The sequence below is a fragment of the Girardinichthys multiradiatus genome, chromosome 20 (assembly GCF_021462225.1).
Source record: "Girardinichthys multiradiatus isolate DD_20200921_A chromosome 20, DD_fGirMul_XY1, whole genome shotgun sequence".
NCBI classification, from domain to species: Eukaryota; Metazoa; Chordata; class Actinopteri; order Cyprinodontiformes; family Goodeidae; genus Girardinichthys; species Girardinichthys multiradiatus.
Window position 1 is genome coordinate 33,525,349 of NC_061812.1, and position 9,036 is coordinate 33,534,384.

At 41.4% G+C, this 9,036-nt stretch overlaps 1 protein-coding gene across 1 annotated transcript in view; it reads right to left on the reverse strand.

Annotated features, from left to right (window-relative positions):
• Window positions 1–1,179, reverse strand: part of LOC124856444 (vitamin D3 receptor B) — a 36,554-nt gene extending 35,375 nt beyond the window's left edge. Inside the window, exon 1 of the mRNA XM_047346848.1 lies at window positions 170–1,179. The gene's annotated coding sequence lies outside the window, so the exon portion shown is untranslated. The remainder of the gene's footprint in view (window positions 1–169) is intronic.
• Between the last annotated feature and the right edge of the window lie 7,857 nt (window positions 1,180–9,036).

Genomic DNA, 9,036 nt, shown 5'->3' on the forward strand with positions numbered 1-9,036 from the left:
AGGTGATCTTACGGCGGTCAAGCAACTGCGTAGGTAAACACACTGATAAAAGAAAAACCTCTTAGACATGCCATATCCAAGATGTTCCTCGTACGCTTTAACAGCAACTACAAAAATCAGAATTCAAACCACGACGTGAGCATTCCTTCAGTGCCTGCGAGTTTCATACCTCAAGCTCAACTTTTCTCCATGAAGGAGCAGCTTTTTAATCCTCCTTAGTTGTCTTTCGTCGTCTTCGTGCTTTTGCAATGCGTGCACCCCTTCATATTGTGCAGCTTACAAAAATAAAAAGACCAGAATACGTAGGAAATACTTCACGAAAGGTAAGAAAGACTTCAGGGAGAAAACGTCAAACTCGTACGCCCTTCCAGACGCTGGCATACACACACGCACACACGCACACACACACATACACACACGGGGTGGGTTGTAGTAGCTAGCGTTAGCTGCCTGCTTTAACCCTCAACGCGGCTGAGACTTCGGCCGGGTAATTAGCCGTTCTCTGCGCGCGAGTTGCTAACTCCCAACGGAAAAACACAGCGAACGGGCAGCTAACGGGCATATGCACAGAAAACTAAAGCGCACCTCCAGCAGCCCGACAAGAAATAGGCTAATCCTCCTTCTTCGGGACCCAAATAGATGGCCATTACTTTTTGTTATGCACCGCCCCTCCTCCTTTGGCTCTCTACTGGGGAAAAAGGGATTTCCCCCCTCAGCGCCTACGATAGCCAATCGTAGCCCTGCGCGGCGTGAGTCCTGTTGCTTGGTTGGTGCCGTTTGTTGTCAAGCTCCCATCTAATTGGTCGGCTTTGGTGCTCGTATTGTGAAGTCCCGCCCCGTCAAACAGGGGTGTGTCTTTACGTCAGAGGTAACGAAGAGGTAAACAACTTTGACCGCGTGAGGTTTAAAGCAACACGGTTATACGGCTGATGGCTGAAGCAGTGACCGACCCGAAGCACGGATTACTGGGCTCACGCTGCCTGCGGCACTGCGTCTCCATACGTTAAAATAAACCGTTTCACTCAGGCTTTGTGCGTTCAGCTGCAGCAGAGCGCAGTGTCTTTGTTTGCATTTGCATCAGTTCTGCAAATCCATAGAACCCTAATGGGTCTGTCAGACGTTATGCGGTTGAAACTTTAAAACCACTGATGTCGAGGTTCACAGATTTTATTTCATGTTTTGTAAAATACGTTTTTTTTTTTTTTTTTTTTTACAGTATCAGGGGTGTGCAGCGAGGCGTACATATTGTAGGGGTGTGTCTTCTCTGCAGTACGGTGGTAGGCTGGAGCAAGGCGATACAGTCGGATGGCAATGCTGCTATGCATCTGCATTTTATGAGAAAGGGCCACGTCGCCTACATTTAAAGTAGACACAACCGTTTTTATGCCTTTCCACCGGGTTTGGTCATATATTGTTTCATGCGCATCTGGCATCTGGAATAGATGGTTAAAATGGGGATGTTTGTGTGTGTGTGTGTGTGTGGAGGGGTGGGCGGGTGTGAGTATATATGAGCATAGGCACTTTAAATGAAGCAATCAAGATTCTAAGAGGTTGCCATTGTTTCACTATTAAGTCTTTGTGTGTCTGTTGGAAAAAACAGCAAAAGCCACTGCACAAATTCACATTTAGATATGTTTATTGTTTGTATTTAAATATTAAACATGTCTGTACTACTTCAAGTAAAACATGCTTTGCAAATCAGTCAGCAACTTTTACTGCTAAAAAATGAAAGGAACAGGCTACAGTTCTGGAACAAATTTAGGAAACCGGTAACCTGTTGGTTTTTCTAACAAATTTGGACTCATTCTCTTACATATGTTATACATGGATATTTGTTATCAGTTTAAACAATACAAAGTAAAATAATATAAATAAAAATAACTCTGCAAGACATGATTTTCTACAATTTTTCAGTAAATTGATAATAAATGGTTAAAGTTTCGAGTCTCAAAAATCAATTGGAACCGGGACTAACATCCTAATTCTCCTGGAACCATCATTGTCTTCTGATTATCCAGGACCAGGTTGCGTGGGCAGCAGACTCAGTAGAGACACCCAGACTTCCCTCTCCCCAGACACCTCCTCCAGCTTCTCTGGGGGAAGCCTGAGGCATTCCCAGGCCAGCTGAGAGGCAAAGTCCCTCCATCATGTCCTGGGCCTCCTCCCTGTGGGACATGCCTGGAACACCTCCCAGGGGAGGCGTCCAGCAGTCATCCGAGACAGATGCCCGAGCTTCCTTAACTGACTCCTCTCAATGTGGAGGAGCAGCGACTCTACTCCGGGGTCCTCCCGGATGGCCGAGCTCCTCACCCTATCTCTAAGGGAGTGCCATTTTGCTGGCCACTTTGCTGAGGAAGCTCATTTCAGCCACTTGTATCCGGGATTGCAATCTTCAATCAAAAGGAACGTAGCCTTTCGGCTCAGCTCTCTCTTCACCACAATGGACCACAGCGTCCTCATTGCTGCGGTGGCCGCACGGGTCCGTCTGTCGATTTCCCGCTCCATTTTCCCCCTACTCATGAACAAGGCCCCAAGATACTTAAACTCCTTAACTTGAGGCAGGAGCTCTCCTCCAACCTGAAGAGGGCAAGCCACCCTTTTCCGGTTGAGAACCATGGCCTCAGACTCATAGGAGCTGATCCTCATCCCAGCCAATTCACACTTGGCTTCGAACCGCCCCAGTAAATGCTGTGGGTCAGGGCTAGAGGGAGCCAGCAGGACCAGGTTGTTTGTGAAAAAGAAATCTTCTGGTCCCCAAACCATTGAATTTCTCCCAGAATTGTTAAAATTTCGATTCCTAGTTTCGATACCCCGTCCGCCAACCAGAAGAAAAAGATGGCAAACACCAACAAAGAAGAATCCACTGGAAGTGTGTGCGCAACCATGGTCAGTGTGTGGCGGCGATTGAAAGTGTGGCTTAACCTTACAAAAAGAATTCACCAGTCAGCTCAGTGTAACATTTGCAAAAAGATTATGTCACGCAAAAAAAGGTAGACGACCAACATGATGGTGTAGAAGTAACACAGTGCCCCATCTGTGGCGCACTGTGCTGGCCTTTCTCCACTGCCTCTTCTTTGTCAATGATGCTCAGCCTAGCACCACACCGCAGTCAGAATTACGGACGTAAAACAATAAAATACATCATAAAGAAGGTTGTAGGAGCTTATAAATCTGGAAGCTTATGTAGTTCTTAGACAAATCTAAAATCAGCCCACTTTCTGTAAAATACTTTGTAAGTGGAGGTCATTCAAAACAACTTTGAGCATGGTCTTGCCCCCCAAGTTAGTTCATTCTTAAAGCAGACCTCAAGATGCTAAAAGAAGACCTCAAAATGTCATCATGGGACCTATAGCAGGCTCTTGCTACTGTTGACATCAAAGTGCATGCATGTACAATCAAAAGGAGACTGCACCAGTTTAGCTCTCATGGAAGGAGTTCCATGCAAGCAGGAAAACCTAGCTACAACACAAAGGCCAGGCCGAAGATTACAACAGTGAAGTATAGAAAGATCAGAACATAGGACACGTTTGGCATAAATCAAACACAATATTCTAGTAAAAGAACCTCATAACAAATTTAACACATAAAGGCAGAAGTGTTATGTTTTCGGGATGCTTTGCTGCATCCCAAAGTCTCCTTCAGTCCTTCAGCATCCAGCCCATATAGATAATTTGGAGGTGTGTGCACCTGTCATGAAACCCAGAGCCTACTGATATGCGTGTGCAGGGTGTCTGAACATGTAGCAGTTTTTGACCATTTGGTGAGTTTTTTTTAGCTACTTACTGAGATTGTCTTTGAAGCAGCCAGGAAGCGATGGTCACAGAAGCCAAAACCATGAAGATAAATGACCTTAAGCGCTGCCAGCTGGCCATGAGTGCAATTAGGGTGTAGTTTTGGAATGAGGCCAGCATAGCCAAAGCTCCTTCAAATTCATGAATGACCCAGCCACAGTGTGACTTGGTGAAACGTCCGGAATAAATTACCACTGTATCTACCAGACTTCTTCATTTAGCATTCAGGACTCTTGATAATGATTCATCATGATCTAATCACGCTTTGTGCATTCTCAAAACAGTCTGATATCTCTCATATACTAGGGAGGGCACTGCATTCTTGATGCAACCCAGAATATCTCTCCAAGACCTTGCAGATAACTTCTTCACTCTGTTTTGTGTTGTGAAGGGGTTCTAACTGAGTACGGAGCTCCTTCTTTGAGGTTCCTGAATTTTTAAAAAGTATTAATGATCATGTGAAAACCAAAACATGAAATCTTCTTTAACTGTGTTTTATTGGCTTAGTGATTAAATCTATATTGATGTTTTATGCAAAGATATTACTCGAATAAGATAATTTACCAGCAAAAAGCTTTTAAGTCTCCATATCAATTTAAGATGATTTAAAAAAAGAAAAGAGCACTCTGCCACACCTTTTCTACATACATACATACATACATACATACATATATACATACATACTTACATACATACATACATACATACATACTTACATACATACTTACATACCTACATACATACATACATACATACATACATACATACATATATACATACATACTTACATACATACATACTTACATACCTACATACATACCTACATACATACATACATACATACATACATACATACATATATACATACATACTTACATACATACATACATACATACATACTTACATACATACTTACATACCTACATACATACATACATACATACATACATACATACATACATACATACATACATACATACATTTTATAAGACCCACAGTATATACTACCATATAGCATTTTTTTACCTGAGCTAGGAGTTGAGGTGGTTTAAAAAGGAAAGCCAGCTTCACCAACTATGCCGTTCTGCACATTCTTTTCCCCCTTTTACAATATACCAGGGCTTCCATGTGTGTGGTAGTAAGGTCAGCAGAGGGGGCCTGAGAAGGTAAAGGTCACATGTGTGTCTAAAGTGTAAACACCATAAAGACCCCAGATAAGGAGGGGTGGGGGACAAATGAGGAAGGCAGTACAAACCATGCACGCCCAAAAGAGCACAAAAATAAGTGGTGTATAGAATACAGGCTCAACATGGTGACATACTTTATATTTTTGCTGTTACTATGTCCCTTTACTTAAATAATTGTTTAACTTTACAATTGCCAAAAAATTTGAAAAGAAAACTAAACAGAAATAGCAAGTTATTCTAGATTTTATTTAAATATTTAACTTTTATATTATAGTTCAATAAATGTATGTGTTGCAGTCAGTTAATTGACATAAACAAGTTACCTCAACTCATCAGATGTGTGGCATCTTTCTATTCATTTTTGGACTGAAATCTGCAAGGGCTGCAGTGTAATCAGCTCTTCTGTTCTGCTCTCCAAATTCCCTGCTAGCAGAGCTTTTCCTCCAAAATGTCAAGAATTTTTACAAATAACATTCCAACACTATTCTAGTCCATTCCACATTACAGATATGCATTTTGTACCCATCGGTTAGGCCAAAGAGTACAGACCACTCAACAATTAGCCTCACGCCATAAACCCCAAGGACACATGTGCAAAGTTCACCGTCAGCTATAGACTTGTTTACGCCAGCTTTACATTCTATCTGCATCTCAGACGTTGCATGGTCTGAGGCTGCAAGCACATTCAACGTGTGTCAAATGCATTTTTACCTGCTCATTCATGTGCAGAAACTAATAGTTAAGTGAGTGTAAGTCTCATGTTTGTGGGGAGTCGATTCTTGTCCTGCGGCTTGGCGCAAGTCTGGCACCAGCTCTGGATCTGCTAACGAGGAAGCAGAGAGGGAATTTATTTGGCTTCACAGCACGCACGTCAGACATGCTTTCTGACCCAGCCATTTTGTGTCCTCAGATGCTCCAGTTCTTCACAGTGGGCTGGCCTGCTCTTTGGAAACCAAGAGTGGAAATCATAAATCAGAAACGACTGACCCACTAAAAGTATGGCAGTCAGTATTTGTGGCAATGACACAGGAGACATAAATAACTGACACAGTAATGAAGCTTGCAGTGAAAATACAATCTACCGATAGCCAGATTTAACTATGTTTTTACTGTGGTGTAAAACAACAGTACAGGATCCATAAACGTCAGATGAAAACATATGCTGGTTTGCATGTTAAAACTACCCATTAGGAGATGTGCATTTAAAGTATCATGGTTATACAAAATAAAGTAAAGACATATGGATAAAAACATAAATACTTAAGATTAGGACAAATTGCATGCACAGTGCCCTTTAAAAGCATTCACAACCCATAACCATTTATTTTTTTCACATTTTCTCATATTACAACGACAAACTTAAATGATTAACCAACTAAAAGTAGTGCATAATTGTGAAGGGGATGGAAAATAAAAAAGAAAAAGCTGAAAACTGTGTGGTGCATTTGTATTCAGCAACCTTTACTCTGATCCACCTGTGTCCACCTGTATAAAATGTAAACTAGAGAACATTAGTGAACAAAGAGCATCATGAAGACCAAGAGAGAAAGTTAAGGAGAATTTAAAAACTATGTAAGGTTATGAAACAATATCCCAAGCCTTCAACACCTTATTGAACAATCAAACCATAATCTAGATGGAAGAGTGTGTCACAACTACAAGTCCACAAGGACATGGCAATATTCCTGAATCAATAGACAGGGCAAGGTGAGTGTTATTTTTTAAAGAAGCAGCTAAAAAAAAAACTCTGGAGGACCTGCAAAGATCAACAGCTCAGGTGGTAGAATTTGTAACAGGACAACCATTTTGGTCAGATGGGCTTCTGGTGGCTCAGTTGGTAGAGCGCGTTCCCCAGTGCAGAGGTTACAATCCTTAATCTGGTTTTCCTAGGTTCAATTCTCAGACTTGGGTCATTTGCTGCATCTCTTCCACCCTTTTTTCTGTCTGATTACTGTAAAATTAGGGCTACAAGTGCCAAAACAAATCTCTTAAAAAACATTCTGGTCAAATAAGACCAAAATTAAACTTGTTGGCAATGTGTGGAAAGATACATGGATGTGGGAGTATCATACTGTGGAACAAGGACACTACACTGAGTTGATAGAAAGATACAGTTAAATGCAGAGCAAACCAAGAAGAATTCATTTTAGACAGTGCAAAGTATTTAGACTAGAGCAGAGGTTCCATTTCCGACAGGTTGATAATCGCAAAAACACAGCAGGAGCTCCAATGAAATGGTTTTGAGTAAGCTATTTTCATGTATGAAAATAGTCTAGCTGAAGTCCAGACCTAAATCCAACTAGAATCCTTGGCAGGCTTTACAATTATTTTGAAATATTCTCTCCATCCAATCCGACTGAGCTTCAGAGACCTCTAGATGTTCAAAGCTGACACAGACATACTCCAAAGCAGTTGCAGTTATAAAACAGTTGCATTTTCCTTCCACCTCCCAGTTATACTCTCCTTTGTGAGATGGGCAGCTTTGTGCTGGTCTGAGGACAATTAGCCACCTCAGGTAGTACAGCTGTGTGTCACATGTATCTGCTTTTCTTAAAAATAAAGTCAAAATGCTTTAAACATTTTTTTCAGGATCCAGTGATTTGAAGAGCATCTAGCTCTTGAAGCACCGGAGAGCACCTTTGATAAGATTTGGAGAGCATGTGCTGGTTAACTGGGAAATCTCTTAATGGACTCTTTGCCTTACTTGTTTGGTGACATAACATGAATGCACGGTATGCTTATGAAATACAGGATATCCTGCTTGAGGGACTGCCACCCTGTTCTACTTACATCTGTCATCATGAGATACCTAAGGGGGCTGGCCAAGACCCACCCAGACTCACTTCCCCTGGGCAATCTGCCCTTTGTATTGAGTGTTAAATCCCTATCATCTTGTCTCTGCGAGGCCTGCCTCACTACCTCTGTCTTGGGCAAAATAAACAATCACTGTCTGGCTGAGAATGTTGTAGGGACCATCTCAGCATCCCTATCTCCAGCTTAACCCTGGAGTTGTTGACAGGCAGGTCACTGCTGGTGAAGATGATCACTTTCTACCTTCTTGTTGTCAACACTGGACTTCAAACTTAAACGTGATTCAGTTCTTACTGTTCTCACCTAAGTCTATTGTGCATCAGAATGCCAGTTTGATTAGTCTGAAAATACCACTACAGCAATCAGGATACTAAGAAGAAAGAAAATCTGAATTGCAGTGCATTGCAGCAGTATTTGTACCCCTATAACTTATCTACATTTTATCATGTTGTCCCCAAACTGCAATGTATTTTGAGGGGATTTTATGTGATCCATCGACAAAAAGTAGTGCAAAACTGTGAGGGAGAAAAGGTTATATGATTCTAAGAATATTTATACAAACAAAAATCTGAAAATTGTCCTCTGGATTTGTATTCAGCGCCCTTTACTCTGATACCCCTCCATAAAACTCATTGCAACTATCTGTCTTCAAAGATCACCTAATTAGTACAGTGTCCATCCATGTGTAATTTATTCTCAGAATAAATCTAGCTGTTTTTGTAGAGACATCAGAGGTTTGTTAGAGAATATTAGTGAGCAAATGGCATCCTGGAGACAAAAAACCTGCAAAACAGACAGGTCAGGGAGGAACTTGTTGAGAGGTTTAAAGGAGGGTTAGGCTGTGAAACAATATTCCAAGCTTTGATAATCTAAAAGAGCAATGTTCAATCTGTCATGTCACAAATGAAAGAGTATGGCACAACTACAAACTGACATAGACATGACCAACTGACTAGGCTGTAAAAGTAAAGCATTAATCAAAGAAACAGCAATGAGACACACAGCCACTCTGCTCCAGAGACCCACAGCTCAGGTGGGAGTATCAGTCTACATTTATTAGTTGTAGACCATTGTCCACCAATTAAGGGACAATGGAAAGAAAAAGGAAACCCATAAGAAGTTTGTTAAAATATTGCCACAAGCCATTTAGGGACACATTGAACACATCAAGGACTATGCTGTGGCCAAGTGAGACCAAATTTGAACTTTTTGGCCTATATACAAAATTATATATGTACTAAAAAACT